Source organism: Oncorhynchus mykiss, chromosome 16 (genome assembly GCF_057628025.1).
Source record: "Oncorhynchus mykiss isolate SJ-2025 chromosome 16, ASM5762802v1, whole genome shotgun sequence".
Lineage (NCBI taxonomy): Eukaryota > Metazoa > Chordata > Actinopteri > Salmoniformes > Salmonidae > Oncorhynchus > Oncorhynchus mykiss.
In genome coordinates, this window is record NC_143037.1 from 47276665 (window position 1) to 47296889 (window position 20225).

Below are 20225 nucleotides of genomic sequence, written 5' to 3' on the forward strand. Positions count from 1 at the left end.
TCCCTGTGGTCTGCCTCTACAGCGTGGCTGTGGCCTGACCCATCAACCGCAATTACACTGTTGGCCCATGATACAGTAGTTAGTAGTAAGGTTCTATGGCCAAGTAAGAGGAGAGGACAGCCATGGATCAGCCTGACAGACTAAAAAGACGTGTCTGTAGATATTTCTGATGGGTTGATCTATGATGAGGAGGTTGACTCCACGGTTATGTTGTCTTAGGGGAGCGGTGTATGTCACTGGATGAGGTCACTGACTTGACATACTTGATATATGTACAACGTGACTGTCTATAGTATCTACATATCCATAAATACGTGTGTACCATCCCCGAAAGTGTGTATTTCACGACCGTACACAATCGGGTTTTTTTTTTATATTGAGAGTTCAAGGGAGGTAAATTGTATTTATAAATCGCAGGTCATTTTAACGATGAGCCACCACCACTATCGCTATGAACGCACACACCCAAATGTGCAGACCTAAAAACGTATGGTACATTCATAAACCCCACAAACACATAATGGGTTCTTCTCCCATGTAGCTCCCCTGTTGGAGCTGATACAGCACTCACTGAAAAACAGTGAGAGTAGTTCTCTTTATTGGCCCTGTTGCCATAGCAAACAAGGTTACCATAGCAGATGTTAGAAGCCCCATGGGCTCTGCTCCTGGCCTGGAGAGAGACCAAGTCCTCCCATCGCTGCTCGGGGTAAACCAACCATGGAGGAGTGGAGGGAGAGGATTATGAGCGGGAGGGAAGATGTCTCTTATCATTAATTTATGTGTGTTGATGTCTGTATGAAAGCCAGATCCCACAGTTGTTTTTGCTTCCCAACCAGCCAGGCAACCTCCATTTGGCCCTTCTAGCTAAATCTGAGATATATGGGCCCTCTATACCTCCCCTTTACACTAATCCTGACACGCATACGCTGAGCGATTGAGCTTGGGGGATTGTGTCTGGACTATTTTATTTTATTTAACCAGGTTGGCCAGTTGAGAACAAGTTCTCATTTACAACTTCGACCTGCCCAAGATAAAGCAAAGCAGTGCGACAGAAACAACACAGAGTTACACATAGGATAAACAAACATACAGTGTGTGCAAATGAAGTAAGAAGGTAAGGCAATAAATTGGCCAATAGTGAAATAGTGGCGAAATAATTACAATAGAGCAATTTACACTGGAGTGATATATGTGCAGATGAGGATGTGCAAGTAAAGATACTGGTGTGCAAAAGAGCAGAATAACAAAAACAAATATGGGGATGAGGTAGGTAGTTGGTTGGATGGGCTATTTACAGATGGGCTGTGTACAGCTGCAGCGATCGGTAAGCTGCTCTTCAAGCTGACGCTTGAAGTTAGTGAGGGAGATAAAAGTCTCCAACTTCAGTGATTTTTTGCAATTCGTTCCAGTCATTGGCAGCAGATAACTGGAAGGAAAGGCGGCCAAAGGAGGTGTTGGCTTTGGGGATGACCAGTGAAATATACAGTGCCTTGCAAAAGTATTCGGCCCCCTTGAACTTTGCGACCTTTTGCCACATTTCAGGCTTCAAACATAAAGATATAAAACTGTATTTTTTTGTGAAGAATCAACAACAAGTGGGACACAATCATGAAGTGGAACGACATTTATTGGATATTTCAAACTTTTTTAACAAATCCAAAACTGAAAAATTGGGCGTGCAAAATTATTCAGCCCCTTTACTTTCAGTGCAGCAAACTCTCTCCAGAAGTTCAGTGAGGATCTCTGAATGATCCAATGTTGACCTAAATGACAAATGATGATAAATACAATCCACCTGTGTGTAATCAAGTCTCCGTATAAATGCACCTGCACTGTGATAGTCTCAGAGGTCCGTCAAAAGCGCAGAGAGCATCATGAAGAACAAGGAACACACCAGGCAGGTCCGAGATACTGTTGTGAAGAAGTTTAAAGCCGGATTTGGATACAAAAAGATTTCCCAAGCTTTAAACATCCCAAGGAGCACTGTGCAAGCGATAATATTGAAATGGAAGGAGTATCAGACCACTGCAAATCTACCAAGACCTGGCCGTCCTTCTAAACTTTCAGCTCATACAAGGAGAAGACTGATCAGAGATGCAGCCAAGAGGCCCATGATCACTCTGGATGAACTGCAGAGATCTACAGCTGAGGTGGGAGACTCTGTCCATAGGACAACAATCAGTCGTATATTGCACAAATCTGGCCTTTATGGAAGAGTGGCAAGAAGAAAGCCATTTCTTAAAGATATCCATAAAAAGTGTCGTTTAAAGTTTGCCACAAGCCACCTGGGAGACACACCAAACATGTGGAAGAAGGTGCTCTGGTCAGATGAAACCAAAATTGAACTTTTTGGCAACAATGCAAAACGTTATGTTTGGCGTAAAAGCAACACAGCTGAACACACCATCCCCACTGTCAAACATGGTGGTGGCAGCATCATGGTTTGGGCCTGCTTTTCTTCAGCAGGGACAGGGAAGATGGTTAAAATTGATGGGAAGATGGATGGAGCCAAATACAGGACCATTCTGGAAGAAAACCTGATGGAGTCTGCAAAAGACCTGAGACTGGGACGGAGATTTGTCTTCCAACAAGACAATGATCCAAAACATAAAGCAAAATCTACAATGGAATGGTTCAAAAATAAACATATCCAGGTGTTAGAATGGCCAAGTCAAAGTCCAGACCTGAATCCAATCGAGAATCTGTGGAAAGAACTGAAAACTGCTGTTCACAAATGCTCTCCATCCAACCTCACTGAGCACGAGCTGTTTTGCAAGGAGGAATGGGAAAAAAAATTCAGTCTCTCGATGTGCAAAACTGATAGAGACATACCCCAAGCGACTTATAGCTGTAATCGCAGCAAAAGGTGGCGCTACAAAGTATTAACTTAAGGGGGCTGAATAATTTTGCACGCCCAATTTTTCAGTTTTTGATTTGTTAAAAAAGTTTGAAATATCCAATAAATGTCGTTCCACTTCATGATTGTGTCCCACTTGTTGTTGATTCTTCACAAAAAAATACAGTTTTATATCTTTATGTTTGAAGCCTGAAATGTGGCAAAAAGTCGCAAAGTTCAAGGGGGCCGAATACTTTCGCAAGGCACTGTACCTGCTGGAGCACGTGCTATGGGTGGGAGTTGCTATGGTGACCAGTGAGCTGAGATAAGGCGGAGCTTTACCTAGCAAAGACTTATAGATGACCTGGAGCCAGTGGGTTTGGCGGTGAATATTTAGCGAGGACCAGCCAACAAGAGCACACAGGTCGCAGTGGTGAGTAGTATATGGGGCTTTGGTGACAAAACAGATGGCACTGTGATAGACTGCATCCAATTTGATGAGTAGAGTGTTGGAGGCTATTTTGTAAATTACATCACCAAAGTCAAGGATTGGTAGGATGGTCAGTTTTACGAGGGTATGCTTGGCAGCATGAGTGAAGGAGGCTTTGTTGCAAACTAGGAAGCCGATACTAGGTTTAACTTTGGATTGGAGATGCTTAATGTGTGTCTTGAAGGAGAGTTTACAGTCTAACCAGACACCTAGGTATTTATAATTGACCACATATTCTAGGTTCAGAACCGTCCAGAGTAGCGATTTCCCGTTCGGGTGGGTGGGTGTGGGCAGCGATCGGTTGAAGGGCATGCAATTTGTTTTACTAGCATTTAAGAGCAGTTGGAGGCCACAGAAGGAGTGTTGTATGGCGTTGAAGCTTGTTTGGAGGTTTGCTTACACAGTGTCCAAAGAAGGACCAGATGTATACAGAATGGTGTCGTCTGCGTAGAGGTGGATCAAAGAATCACCCTCAGCAAGAGCGACATCATTGATATATACAGAGAAAAGAGTTTGCCTGAGAATTGAACCCTGTGGCACCCCCATAGAGAATGCCAGAGGTTCGGACAACAGGGCCTCAGAGTTCAGTGTGTCAAATCGATCTGAGAAGTAATTGGTGAACCAGGCGAGGAAGTCATTAGAGAAACCAAGGATGTTGAGTCTGCCGATAAGAATACGGTGATTAACAGAGTCGAAAGCCTTGGCCAGGTCGATGAAGACGGCTGCACAGTACTGTCTTTTATCGATTGGCGGTTATGATAACATTTAGGACCTTGAGCATGGCTGAGGTGCATACGTGATCAGCTCTGAAACCAGATTGCATAGTGGAGAAGGTACAGTGGGATTAGAAATTGTCGGAGATCCCTTTGTTCACTTGGCTTTCGAAGACTTTAGAAAGGCAGGGCAGGATGGATATAGGTCTGTAACAGTTTGGGTGAAGCGTGTCTCCCCCTTTGAAGAGGGGATGACCGTGGCAGCTTTCCAATCTTTACGAATCTCAGACGATACGAAAGAGAGGTTGAACAGACTACTAATAGGGGTTGCAACAATGGCGGTGGATAATTGTAGGAAGAAAGGGTCCAGATTGTCTAGCCCAACTGATTTGTAGGGATCCAGATTTTGCCTCTCTTTCAGAACATCAGCTGTCTGGATTTGGGTGAAGGAGAAGCAGGGGGGCTTGGGCCAGTTGTTGCGGGGTGTGCAGAGCTGTTGGCCGGGGTTGGGGTAGCCAGGTGGAAAGCATGGCCAGCCGTAGAGAAATGCTTATTGAAATTCTCGATTATCATGGATTTATCAGTGGTGACAGTGTTTCCTAGTCTCAGTGCAGTGGGCAGCTGGGAGGAGGTGCTCTTATTCTCCATAGTCTTTACAGTGTCCCAACACTTTTTGGAATTACTGCTGCAGGATGTAAATTCCTGTTTGAAAAAGCTAGCCTTTGCTTTCCTAACTGACTGTGTGTATTGCTTCCTGGCTTCCCTGAAAAGTTGCATATCGAGGGGACTAGAGAGAGTTATACACATGAATCTATTCACCCATAATAGTTGATGGCTGCTGTTTTTACGGTTCAATTCATTGCACATATACACAGCGGTACACAGACAATGAAACCAAAAGATCCGACAATCCAAGCGGATATAGTTGTTGAATTTGAGGACAGACTCTTACAGTGAGAGTTTGAGATGTGACTGTGGGTGTGTCTGTGTTTGTGCAGAGAGGAGTCCAGTGTGTGTGTGTGTATATGTGTCGCCAGCTCCTCTCAGACAGGGTCCAGGCCCTATCCAGCTCTGTGGAGAGTGTTTCCGGGCCCCTCACTCTGATGTCATCGTGGCACCAACGGAACAGATTGTGTTCCTGAGCAGCTCGGGTCTCCAAAACGAAACGCATAACATTTGGTTGCCAGATTTGCAAGAGCGCAGAGGGGAAAGATTGCAAGAGGATAATTTGTTTGTTCCGCACTGCTAGTGCACATGGCAGAGCAGTGTAGTGAGTCTGTGGGTCAGGAACGGGGCAGCCAGTATACCTAACCCACTTGGAAAACACACACACAGGGAGTGTGACAGGACCCATGCCAGGTGAGATGATGACAGCTCGGGGTAAAAACTGTTTGATCACAGCAGGACCAACGGTGGTCGATGGTCCCGTCACATCGACACCGTGGTGAAGAAGGAACAACAGTGCCTCAACCTTCAGGCGGCTGAAGAAGTGAAATGTCCACAGATTCACTGTTGAGAGCTGGCTGCATCAACACCTGGTACGACGACTGCACAGTCCTGAACCGCAAGGCTCTTCAGAGGGTGGTACGGTCAGCCCGGCACGCTATCGGGGCACGCTGCCTGCCCTCCAGGATATTTACAGCACTCAGTGTCGAAGGAAGGCCAAGAAAGTCATTAAGGACCTCAGGCACCCAGGCCACAGACTGTACAAGTGCATCAGAGCTGTGACCAAGAGGCTTGGAAATAGCTTCTATCGATAGGCCATCAGATTGTTGAACAGAAATCACAAGCTGTCTACCGGGCCGGTACTCTGTCCTGCACCTTAGACTTTTTTGCACACATAGTAACAAACACTCAGTCACACAAAACACACACAAGCTACACACACAGACTCCTGAACTCTCTCTCTCTCACACACACACACACACACACACACACACACACACACACACACACACACACACACAGAGAGAAAGTGCCATTAAAAGCAGGAACAGGATGTCATCTTATGTTTTCACCTTCCTAATATTGAGTTGGACCCCCTTTTGTCCTCAGAAAAGTCTCCATTCATGGACGACAAGGTGTCGAAAGCATTCCACAAGGGGGGCTGACCCATGTTGACTCCAATGCCACAGTGTCAAGTGCTGGGCCATTCATGATACACACAGGAAACTACCTACTACCATACCCCGTGCAAAGGCACTTCAATCTTTTGTCTTGCCCATTCACCCGCTGAATGGCACACATACACAATCCATGTCTCAAGTCTAAAAACTCATTCTTTAACCTGTCTCCTCCCCTTCATCTACACTGATTAAAGTGGATTTAACAGGTGGCATCAATGAGGGATCATAGCTTTCACCTGGATTCACCTGGTCAGTCTATGTCATGGAAAGAGCAGGTGTTCATAATGTTTTGTACACTCAGTGTATTTGTATTTGTTATGGATCACCATTAGTTCCTGCCAAGGCAGCAGCTACTCTTCCTGGTGTTTATTATGGATCCCCATTAGTACCTGCCAAGGCAGCAGCTACTCATCCTGGTGTTTATTATGGATCCCCATTAGTACCTGCCAAGGCAGCAGCTACTCATCCTGGTGTTTATTATGGATCCCCATTAGTACCTGCCAAGGCAGCAGCTACTCATCCTGGTGTTTATTATGGATCCCCATTAGTACCTGCCAAGGCAGCAGCTACTCATCCTGGTGTTTATTATGGATCCCCATTAGTACCTGCCAAGGCAGCAGCTACTCATCCTGGGGTTTATTATGGATCCCCATTAGTACCTGCCAAGGCAGCAGCTACTCATCCTGGGGTTTATTATGGATCCCCATTAGTACCTGCCAAGGCAGCAGCTACTCATCCTGGGGTTTATTATGGATCCCCATTAGTACCTGCCAAGGCAGCAGCTACTCATCCTGGGGTTTATTATGGATCCCCATTAGTACCTGCCAAGGCAGCAGCTACTCATCCTGGGGTTTATTATGGATCCCCATTAGTACCTGCCAAGGCAGCAGCTACTCATCCTGGGGTTTATTATGGATCCCCATTAGTACCTGCCAAGGCAGCAGTTACTCATCCTGGTGTTTATTATGGATCCCCATTAGTTCCTGCCAAGGCAGCAGCTACTCTTCCTGGTGTTTATTATGGATCCCCATTAGTACCTGCCAAGGCAGCAGCTACTCATCCTGGTGTTTAATATGGATCCCCATTAGTTCCTGCCAAGGCAGCAGCTACTCTTCCTGGTGTTTATTATGGATCCCCATTAGTTCCTGCCAAGGCAGCAGCTACTCATCCTGTTGTTTATTATGGATCCCCATTAGTTCCTGCCAAGGCAGCAGCTACTCTTCCTGGTGTTTATTATGGATCCCCATTAGTTCCTGCCAAGGCAGCAGCTACTCATCCTGTTGTTTATTATGGATCCCCATTAGTTCCTGCCAAGGCAGCAGCTACTCTTCCTGGTGTTTATTATGGATCCCCATTAGTTCCTGCCAAGGCAGCAGCTACTCTTCCTGGGGTCAAACAAAGTTAAGGCAATTATACATTTTTTTTAACATTACAATATATTCACAACATATTAAGTGTGTGCCCTCAGGCCTATTTACAACACAAAATCCATGTGTTCATGTGTGTGTGTATAGTGTGTATGTTATGTGTGTGTATGCATGTGTCTGTGCCTGTGTTTGTTGCTTTACAGTCTCTGCTGTTCCATAAGGTGTATTTTTTATCTGGTTTTTAAATCTAATTGTACTTCTTGCATGAGTTACTTGATGTGGAATAGAGTTCCATGTAGTCATGGCTCTATGTAGTACTGTGCGCCTCCCATCGTCTGTTCTGGACTTGGGGACTTTGAAGAGACCTCTTGTGGCATGTCTTGTGGGGTATGCATTGATGTCTGAGCTGTGTGCCAGTAGTTCAAACAGACAGCTCGGTGCATTCAACATGTCAATACCTCTCACACATACAAGTAGTGATGAAGTCAATCTCTCCTCCACTTTGAGCCAGGAGAGATTGACATGCATATTATTAATGTTAACTCCCTGTGTACATCCAAGAACCATTCTTAGTATATATTTTTGGTGTATATACGCATAGATTGCATTTGGATTACTGATAGTGTTCGAGTTGTTAACTGGATTCATTGACATCTCTTGATTTCTATTGTTGATTATTTGTGTACTTGTTTGACATTTTACTGCACTGTTAGGGGCTAGTAAAACAAGGACTTCTCTGCACCCGCTATAACATCTGCTAAACTGTGCACGCAACCAGTACACTTTGATTTGATTTGAACGGAAACAGAGAGACGTCTTGATGAGCACGCCTAATAGAAGAGGTCATGGAGAACAGTGGAACATGTCCACTCACCTCAAGCCGCAGTGAATCTTCATGTGTGCGTTTGGTATCCGTGTGTGTGACCTTGCGCTAGAAAATGACCCAGTGTACCCCACATCTCCCCAGGAGGGTCTAAGGAGCACACAACTGAGGTTTGAGTGACTTTTGCCATTTGGCTGCTGTAAACGATCTGGCTGAACACGGCCGACTCCCCAGCCCAGCCAGGAGGAATGTCGTGTGGAGAGATCAACAAACTGTGTGGCATCATGTTTCCTCTGCACCACTGGCCATGCCACGTATCTGTCTGCTTTCGTCGCCCACCACAATGCCTCAATTACAGACCATTAAACCATGATTTACTGGGCTCTTTTGTAGATGCTTGCTTTTGGTATTACAGCGTCTGAATATGACTAAAATGTCATGTAAATATTATTACGTATTTGCTGATTTATTGTGAAGATGTCTGCTATTCGCACTTACTCTCACGTGTCCCTGTCTCTTCCTCGCTCCCTCTACTCTTCCTTCCGAAACCTTTTCCCATTGCGATAGCCATCTCTGACCCTTTTTGTTATCCTAGTGTAAGAGATGCAGGGTGGGGAAGGAGAATAGAGACTGAACCAAAACAAACATCTCCACACTGAATTAAAGGGTCACGCAGAGAACATGGCCTCTCTAACCCTTCTGTAATTAGGGCCTGGGGAGGGCTGTGGATGTGGCCTGGCCTGTAGCAGGGTAGGGTCCTGGGGGCCTCCAACAGGGTGGGGTTCAGCACTGCAGATGTCAGTCTCCCTGGGGAATCCCTGTCTGTCTCTTTCCCTAGCCCTGCCTAGTCTCAGGCAGACGATCAGGAGCCCCTTGACGTCAGAAGCCGCTCAGAGACAGACAGGCCTCAGGCTCGGCCTACACCCTTGGGCTCACCTCCGAACTGAAGGGGAGGCAAACTCAAATAATACACAAAAATAACTTCCTTAGGACGGCAAGAACTATTAAGCAGCACTTCATTAACACAGCAGTTACTTCGTCAATACAGTGCACTAATACTTCTTGGACAGAATGCGTTTGTCAATGCATCATCAGCTTCTGGAGACACTCACAAAGGAGGCACACTTGGCTAAGCTTATGAACCAATATTTATTTTCTGGGCTCGGGAACTTCCCCCTCCCTCGGGTGATGTGCCTTAATGCACGCTAACAGGTACATTTTGTTAACCACAAACTAATTTCCACAAGCAGACTGACATAGATGGCAGTTCCTGCAACAACAGGAACCACAGTTATAGATTTTTAAAAAGGCACACATCATTATTAGCGATAATAAGTACATATACAGTGCCTTCAAAGTATTCATACCTCTTGACTTTTCCCACATTATTGTGTTACAGTGGGATTAAAATGTATTTAATTGTCACTTTTTTGTCAATGATCTACACAAAATACTAATGTCAAAAGGAGAAGAAAAATGCAAACATTTGTAAAAAAATAAAATAAAAAAAACATGGGAAAAAAAATACACATTGATATATAGTATATTGATTAGATAAGTATTCAACCCCCTGAGTTGTTAGAATCACCTTTGGCAGCGATTACAGCCGTGAGTCTCTCAGTGAGTCTAAGATCAACATTTGCCCAGTATTCTTTTCAAAATTCTTCAAGTTGTCAAAGTTGGTTGTTGATCATTGCTAGACAACCATTTTTAGGTCTTGCCATAGATTTACAAACAGATGTAAGTCAAAACGGTAACTTGGCCATTCAGGACCATTCACTGTCTTCTTGGTAAGCAACTCCAGTGTAGATTTGGCCTTCTGTTTAAGGTTACTGTCCTGGTGAAAGATTATTTCATCTGGTGGAAAGCAGACAGCCAGGTTTTCCTCTAGGATTTTGACTGTGTTCCATTCTGTTTCTTTTTTTATCCGGAAGATTTTTCCAGTCCTTAACAATTTACCAGCATACCCATAACATCATGCAGCTACCACTATGCTGAAAATATGGAGATTGGTACTCAGTAATATGTTGTGTTGGATTTGCGCCAAACATAACACTTTGTATTCAGGACAAAAAGTGAATTTATTTTCATTTTTTGTAGTATTACTTTAGTGCCTCGTTGCAAACAGAATGCATGTTTTGGAATATTCTTTGTGCAAAACTGTCAAGGCAAAGGGTGGCAACTTTGAAGAATCTCAAATCTCAAATATATTTTGATGTGTTTAACACTTTTTTGTTTACTACAAGTGTTATTTCATAGTGTTGATGTCTTCACTATTATTCTACAATGTAGAAAATAGTACATCTTGAATGAGTAGGTGTGTCCAAACATTTGACTGATACTGTATGTCGGCTCAATTGGTAATTCCCTTTCAATTTCAATTGCGCTATAAAACTGAAGTCTCGTGTTCTCCTAATAGAGCCCCCCCCCCCCCCTCCCCTCCCCGCCTCAGACCCAGGCCAGGGTGGATTTCCACGGAGGCTGAAAAGGGATCCCATTCCTACTAGTCAGAAAGTCAACCAAGTCCATCTGTACTGGTCACTGTGGGGACAACTCCTTGAAACAAAGAACATTACAGTTCAAGTCCCGTTGATGGGATAGTCTTGAACAAGTTAAAATCAGCATAAAAAAAACTATAGCAGAATTGGTCAGCAGCCTGTAAAACGGCTGCTATCCACTGTGGCAACATCTTAGTGTTTTTCGCGACCGACGGTGGAATGTTATGATCCATGCACATCCTTGGACAGGATATGGCTCTCAAGGCACGCGGCATGCTGAGACTTCACTAAGCCTCAGAGGTGAGTATGCTGGGGCCATCGATAATACCCAGCAGGCCTCCCATAGAAACACACACAGCAGGTTCACCAGTTACCTCATAACGACAGAGAGCCATCACTCATAGGCTACATGTAAGGTTCTATACTGCCACAGGCATATTTCAAAATATTGTGACTGTCACAACTTTGTTGTGGACTATGCCAAGAATCGATTTCCATAAGTCTGCTTTTGAAATCAATTCTAGGGCAAAAAGGCCTGAATGTGGATGAGGCTTTGTTATAAGCTTAATAAATGGGCATGGTATTTTTCCAGCACTAACAACGCTCTCATCAAAATAGTTTGGGCAGGCAGCCCCTCCGTAACTTAAGCCTCTGTTTCCTAAATAGTCCATTCATCTCATTACTGAAGAATAGGACTGGGCCGGCTCCTCGCTCCTCTACACCAAAGTTGCATCCCAAGTGGCAACCTATTCCCTACATAGTGTACTACCAAGGCCCATAGAGCTCCAGTCAAAAGTAGTGCATTATGTAGGGAATAGGGTGCGATTTGGGATACAGACCAAATACCAGCTGCTCTGACAGGCCTGTTCCTCGCCTCACAGCTCCCACTGTCAGAACCAAAGCTGCCTGGGCTGTTACTGTTGCTGAGTGCAGATTTTGCTGGATGAGTTCCCACAGCTTTTTGACATCAGAGTGGGAAGAGAATGGGGAGAGGCTGTGTTTAGGATATCTACATTTATAGTCCTCCTCCACTGGATGGCTTTATGCAGTGGTTCAGGGAGTGAAGAATAAAAGACTGACTGGTTAAACGCCCTGATTACCCCGCACATTGAGACCTTCCCAGACACCAGGGCCCCTACACACACACACACACACACACACACACACACACACACACACACACACACACACACACACACACACACACACACACACACACACACACACACACACACACACACAGAGAGAGAGAAAGTGCCATTAAAAGCAGGAACAGGATGTAATCTTATGTTTTCCAATTAGCCAGCAGCATAAAGGGCCCCAACGAGTTTCTAGCTGAACATTAATTACCAGGAGCAATTACTCTAGCAGTGAAAGGGCCTCAGCCAACCCTCATTAAAAATCCTTTGTTCCCCAGGCTAAACTAAACACCCTTGAGAGCCGTGCCTCACTCTGCCTTCTCTTGACAAGCATGTCTTGCCTTCGATGTACACTTGCCATACACTTACTGTTCTTGTAAACCCACTGTGGTTTTCTATTCTGACAATCTGTGACGTCAAATGACCATGAGTTAAATTTGTTATAAGGTTTCAACACAGAGGCTGAGCTCATGTAAGCATTGGAGAAAGACGCACAGACACAGCGTGAGTCCATGTCGGTGTTTTGAAATGTCCCCTAATTTCATGGTTGTTCATTAGATTCACTGACTTTAGTCTGGAGGAGTGTTGTCTAGAAGCTCCCAAAATGTTTCTTCTCTCTGGCAGTTTGCGGTGGTGAGTTGAAATGAAAGAGAATGTGGCGGAGACGAGTTGAATGTTGTTGCTCCTTGGTATAATCCCAAATGGCACCGTAATTCCCTAGTGGAGTGGAATCATTTTGACCAGGGTCCATAGGGCTCTGTTAAAAAGTTGTGCACCATGTTGAGAAGAGGGTGGTATTTGGGATGCAGCTTTTGTTAAAGCCACAACAGCTGTGAAACTGTACCAGGGGAATAAGGAACAAAAAGATTGCTAGAAACAGTCATAATGATGAGAACAATATTTGAATGGTAACACACCGTCTCTAATTCATTAAGACTGTTTAGCTGGGTAAATATTGTTGCTAGAGTCTACAGTCTTTTGTCTTTGTCCAGTCCCTTGTCCTGGAAAGGTAATTGTCGGCAGTAGTGATTGTGCTTAACCTTGGGTTTGTTGCCTTCGTTTAAGTTTTGATAGAAGCCAATGCCCAAATTGAGATTTTCTGTTGAAGAGAACGGCTCTTTGTTATTGGAGGAGGTCTTTGATATGGCGTGTGTGTGTGTTGATATAGTCCAGAGTTCGAGGTAATCGACTGGACAAAGGGGAGCGGTTGTGTTTGTTTGTGAGAAAATTTCCTGTCGGGCCCTCGAGCCAGAAATGACACCGACAAACAACATGATTTCAACTTCATTTTGACTGGTACATATGTCTTTACAAAACCACTGAGGAAACTGCCAGTTAACTGTCATCCAGCTCTAGTCCAAAGAGGACACACACCCAACACCCTGCTCTCACTCGGTCATAAGACCGTTATCTGCCAGCCGGTTACATAAAAAAGCCCCACACCCCACTCTGGATGATGTGAGTCCAACGTTAACCATTCTGACTTGGGACTGATGGAATGCCAGTCAATATCCGAGGGCCATGAGAAAATGTGCCAATATTCTGCCCTTGTTTATGTTGGCCGGAGATGTTGTCTGAGAGCATTGCAGAGTCAAAGCATGGAGACTTGAAGGGCACAATCTTATCTCCCCATTGGTAATGGAATGCCTCTCCTTAAACTGAACTTTGTATTTTGTCCGTTAGTTTATATCACAGAAACGAGATTCAGAACCGATCCCACTCCAACTACGGGTACTCTGGCGTCCAACCGGCTCAAACATAGAGCCATCACTTCTCTTTGTGTTGGTCATCACTGTGCTGCTTTGGGTGTCCGTATTTTTGTCCAGACTTTATGCTTCACTGCTAACCTGAATGTCTAGCCAGGCTGTCAAAACATCAATCAAGCGGTTGTCATAGAGACAAAATACTCAGACGTGTAAAAGGACGTGGTGTGAGGAGAGCACAGGATTGGAATTCCCCCAAATGATAGGAATGCACATTGTGTCTGTCTCACTTCAGCCTTTCGGAATGGATGCAAATACTTTGGAATGCAATGGCTCACTCCACTGTGCCACAAGCACTGAGTTAGTGACACATTTAGCAGCTACTGGAGTACCAACCCAACCGTGAAATTAAAACACATTCAAGTGTAATTTTCTCTTCTCCATATAGCTGTAAAGGTAGAGCTAGATCCCCCCCTCTCGACAGACGCCACGGCTCCTCGCGTTCATGTATTCCAAGAGGCGTTGATATGACATCATGCAGCATTTATGACCCAATCCGTTTCAGTGATGCATAATTGACACTGTCTAGATGCTGAATCAAAGCAATGGGAAACGGAAACAAATGATATCAGTGTTCGTGATGAAAGTGCGTAGTTTAAACAGCAGGCTTGGATATGAAGAGAACGTCAGGTTAGCTCAACACACCATTGAGTTGGTTCAGAGTACGGTTACATGCAGTGGCGATTTGAGCATGTATATCATGGTGAGGCAAAAAGCAAACAACTTGGGATGCATGCCAGCAAAGCCACAACACTAAACAATACATTAATTGCACTATAACGGTGACAAACGGTGCCCACGGACTGTTAGGGCCTCCATAAAACTGTCCCAACAGCAGTCCCAACATCTTACCACTGCTACACCTGGCTATCAGCAGAGCCTTGTCTGGCACCGAAACAGTTCATTCAGCCTCATTTACTGCCTTTAAAAAAACATTGCTGATATGGCTGACTTGCTTAAACAAATGTGGTTTCTACTGACAATTGAGAGGTACAAACTATGGCATAAGGGGACGACAAGCAAATAAGAGGCAATCCGCAATTTTGATTAAGACATTAATGAGCGAGCTAGGATGGACGTAGTCAATAACTAAGCCTAACCCAGCTTACTACACAACATACACTTAGTATTACTTTCTTAGCTACAGTATACATATCTCCCTGGCATATTACATCATTTATGCAGCAGCATATAAGACATTTTTGACAAGTGGCGCAGTGCAAGAGGCCTCACTACAGTCTCTGGTTCGAATCCATGCTGAATCACATCCGGCCGTGATTGGGAGTCCTATAGAGCGGTGCACAGTCATCCGGATTTGGCCGGGTTAGGGGAGGGTTTGGCCGGGGTAGGGTAGGGTTTGGCCGGGGTAGGGGAGGGTTTGGCCGGGGTAGGGGAGGGTTTGGCCGGGTTAGGGGAGGGTTTGTCCGGGGTAGGGGAGGGTTTGGCCGGGGTAGGGGAGGGTTTGGCCGGGGTAGGGGAGGGTTTGGCCGGGGTAGGCTGTCATTGTAAATAACAATTTGTTCCTAACTGACTTGCCTAGTTAAATAAAGGTTACATTTAAAGAATGGAAATATGCATCGGTCCTTCATTTCATCAACGAAAGAGAAAGTGGCCGGATTTACAATTCCGATTTGGATGACCATTCAACACGTATTTTCCCAGTCTGAGCTTGTTAGCCACTGTCACCGATTCCTTTCAAACCACTCATTGTTGAGTTCGTGACTTGTTGTGTAATGTTTATGTCCAATGGCCGATGAGCACCAATACATTTTATCTATAATTTAAAAAGGATTTGCCAGTAGATTGTCGACTTGATTCATGATGACTGCTAGCTAAGATTTTCAAAGTTAGATGTTGACATTATCAGTCCAATCAAAGCTACTGTACATATAACGTGAGTTGATGTCATTTTATCTGTGGCCAATGACCTTGAGCCTTCTTGGAAGGGCACTACTAATGTAACTATGGCCTGACCCAAAGGGCTTGAAATTCCGATGTCTACCCTTACCAAGGACTTACACTTGGTGGTGACATAGTGTCCCCATGAGTGACAGAACATTAAGCCAATCGCTCCTATTTTCTGCTGGCTTGCCCCACCACCCCAGAAAGCACTGAGCTAGGCTGAAAAACCTGCATTTTGGAGCTTCCTTACTCCAGAAAACAAAAGAGACCATGTTTGTATGCGGCTTTATTAACTCAATGATGTCTATTTTTGACATTGTTTGCAAACTGATGTGACATGTATTAATGCCAAAATAACATGCAAAACAGGCAAGCCCCCCCCCCCCCCCAAACGATTTCCCTAATAACCCTGTGTACATGGACACATCTGAACTCAGACTACCTTGATAGGACTTTGAGAAATGCAGGAAAATCGCCAATCAAAATAAAACGTTCCACCACAGCAACCGTGCTATTTTTGAGAAGCCTATTCCCCAAAATAACGGACATATGAAGTTTGTGTGTGAAAACTATTTTAAAGACGTATATTTTGAGTTTTTCAGAACTCACTTCACTCGCGCATAAGAGGGAGGCTGGTGCTGGCACCTGCGTAGTTCAAATACACCGCGGGAACACGATTAAACCATTTACTTGGATCATCTGAAAGACTGCTCAGAAAATCAGATGTTTTAAAGTCGGCGTATTCCATTTGGACTATAATGATTATCGAATTATTAGTGTGTATAAAAAAAAAAAACTTTATTTCATCATATCCCCACAATGTTCCAACAAGCTAAAGAAACGTTGTGGGAACCTTTACAGAACAGACAAAATGTGTTCTGCTAACGTTCTTGTAACATCAGGTGAATGTTTTTTGCACCCCTAAAATAAACATTTTAGAATCATCCACACAACTGGACAGTTTTTGTGTTTTGGGAACATATTTTTTTCCCCACAACTTAATGAAACATTCTGGGAACCTTAAAAGAACAGATTAAATGTTTTATAGGAACGTTCTTATCATCAGCACGACTGGACAGTTTTTGTGTTTTGGGAACATGTTTTTTTCCCCACAACTTAATGAAACATTCTGGGAACCTTAAAAGAACAGATTAAATGTTTTCTAGGAACGTTCTTATCATCAGCACGACTGGACAGTTTTTGTGTTACAAAAACACTTGCCGCGACCTAATGAAAGTTGTGTGAACTTTCACACAACCAATTTTGGTTGGTTGGGTTGTTGGTCTCAGTGGTTGACACCTCTAAAAAGGTTTGCATTGGCATTCCTGCTGTAACATCTGAGCCCTGCATCTACCACTGGAATGCATGGCCTTCTGTGGTCAGGTGCTTAGGAGCCCTAATGACTACAGTTACAGAGGACTCCCATCTCAGTTACCCACGATAAACCTTGAGTCACCATAGCCACGCTGCAACTGGTGCAGATGACGGTCCAACTAACTGTAGCTTCCAACTGTAACTCACCACAGTGGATCTCCAGTGTCTTGGGGGGGGGGGGGGGGGGGGGGGGGTCATGTGGTTGACCTCAGTGATATCTCCCCAGAGGCTTTCCATGCTATGCTGCCATCAGACTATCCACAAACATGCATGTTTGTATGAAAGATAAGCCCAGTGGCCCTTGGGGTATGAGTTTATTAGTTTCCAGATATAGCCAGAGGCCTGTACTGTAATGGCTCATGTTTGGCTCTTTTGAGTAGAAGCACAAACAAGGTTATTTAATAGAACTCTGGAATCAGCTGCCTCTCCTCCCAGGGTTGATTACATCACTGGCCCTAATTCCACTGTGTCATTGATTAAACCTTATCCACAGCAAATACCCTTCAAGAACAAGACCACAACTGTCCTCTGGACTGATGCTGGATTCATCAATTTACCAAGACATGATAAAAAAACCCTCCCCAATATAGATACACTGTTAATTCACTGTGAAACAATAAAATTGTATTTCTCTTTGACAATATGTCATTTTCGTGGAACTTAACATCCAACCTCTGCATGTAGTTTAGAAAAGGGACAGAAAAGTGTCAATAACAGGGGCTGATATGGAACACAGGGCCTCTCTATAGACTCATCAGGGGCGTGAATATCTTTACATTTCAAAAGCAGTACCACCAGCTTCTACAAAACATGCCAATGATCTCGGCCATACACACAGAACTGAATCACCCTGGCAACAATCTACAGCGGTTTATGTTCTGGGTTTGGCAGAGGTTTTTCAAATATGTTCCAAATGCTGAGCATTCATTGGCAAATTCACATAGCGGTGCCTTTGGCACAAGTGTCAACTATGTTGCAGGTGAGTGTGACCAGTGGAGCGTGGTTGGCTGTGTCTGGAATGGGGGAGGAGATAGGGAGGACATGTGGCAACACCCCTGTGCTATTGATTCTCTAAGTGAAAGCAAGAGCTGAAAAAGCTGCTAACCTGAATGGTAACATTTTACAGACGTACAGTAATGTTCTGATTCAACCAATTTCACAAGATAAACCTAAATAGTTGATAGTTAGTTGAACATCTAACCATTTGTTAGGGTGCTCTCCAATTATACAATCAAAAGGAAAACAAATCACACTATAGCTGTTTTAATGCCAAAAGTAAACCGCATCCTTCATGACCTATGGGGGGGGGGGGGGGGGGGGGGGGGGGGGCTGTCCCTTAATGAACTTCCATTAAAATCTTGTGAATCTAATAACCAGACTACTCCAATCGGCATGTGTGACGACCCTCCCACTCTGTCTGCCGTATTCTACCTCTTTGCTCTTGTTTTCCTTATTAGGATGTCGGCGACATGGGACACACCTGGGCCCGGGTGTGTCCCGGGATAAATGCACCTCTTCCCCATTCATTGAGGAGACTCTCTCCATGCAGACACACTGATAGATTTTGGTTGTGGCATTTTTGTGGCTGTTTTGTTTGTTTGCATTGGCACCTTTCAACAGCTCTCATTATCACATTTATACACGCAACCACTCACCTACACTGCTGATTACTGACTACACACACCATTGTTAATTGTATTTAGTTTACTTTAGTTCATAAATATATTTTGTTATTCCTTATCTCCATGTTGTCTCCCTTTTTGTTACGAACTTCGAGCCGGTTCGTGACACATGCGCCTTTCCAATGTGCCGTGCGTATAGAGCGTGTTCTTCGGACGCGTTCTGGTCCACTTCGGAGTAACATTAAGCCCTACACCATTTATTTTTCTCCTCCTGGTTGGTCTGACATAGTGTTCACAATGTGCCAGAGAACTAATGTTTTACTGTCCCTGTGCCCAGATGAGCCGGTACTAAACTCTCCAAGCCACAACACTCTGCAATTATCATCTATATTAACAGACTTAACTGTGTGATTTGGACCAGACTACTGAACCTTCTACTTTCACCTTCCCAACATGAGGGAAAAAGAGGTCCCCGTTTAAACAGAAATCCCCACCACACACACGGTTTGACGGTTGCCACCAACCTAAGGGGCGTCCCTTAAGGGACCTATTTTTACTCCCTGCTGAATCAACAGATAATGTACGGGCAATTCCCCATCACACACACATCCTGCATCTTCAGAGGACAAGCAGGAAATCAGACACAGGATAAGCTTCCTTCTCCTATTAAACTTCTGGACGCAGATGGAAAGACCCCCAAACACACAGCAGAGATGCCGATTGAACTCCCAGAAGTATATTTCCCCATTCTAAGAAGATTACGTCTGAATAAAATATGCTTAATGGACCTCCATGTTTCAGAAATGAGCGGAGCCTGTTTTGGAAAAAGCTTGCTCTCCACACACACACACACACACACACACACACACCCCCCCCCCCCCCCCCCCCCCCCCCCCCAGCGGTTAGAGCATTGGTTCGAAATACTCGAGCCGACAAAGGTGAAAAAGCTGTCAATGTGCACTTGAGAAAGACATTTATCCCTAATTTGCTCCAGGGGCGCAGTACTACTCTGTCTGACCCTGTAAAACAACACATTTCACTGCGCCTATCCGGTGTACGTGACAATGAAACATCTTTATGTTCACACACACACAAACCCTTCTCAGGATGTAGTCTCCAATTATTCTCAACGGCAACTTTCCACTCCATAGCAGTTGCATGAGGCCCCTTTGTCAGCTGGCCACCGCTACAACTTTTCACCAGCCCCATAACTCTCCAAACTGCTTCATGTCACATAATAACACAAGCATTACTGAACACACTTGTGAGAAAACTCACATGCTATTTAAGGTGCTGGGAATTACATCATGGTACATTTGATTGGCACGTTCACATCTTGGCATAAAGTTTAAGTTACGAGTTCATGTTGCGTCATCCTGCTCGCTCACAAACACTCTCCCTCGTACTCTGCCTTGGTCACCTTCTAACTCTCTCCTAGCTTCTCAGATTCAGAGAGAAGACAAAGGACTACAAAGTAGTGGTGCCGTGCTTGCAGAGTTCGCTTACTGACTCAACCATAGTTTAAGACTGAGCATGTAAGACACAGAGCCAGGTGGGGAGGCTTTAAGAGGT

The 20225-nt window shown here is 44.5% G+C and overlaps 1 protein-coding gene across 2 annotated transcripts in view; it reads right to left on the reverse strand.

Moving 5' to 3' along the window:
* Nucleotides 1–20225, reverse strand: part of cd34a (CD34a molecule) — a 34643-nt gene that overhangs the window by 14088 nt on the left and 330 nt on the right. The window lies entirely within an intron of this gene.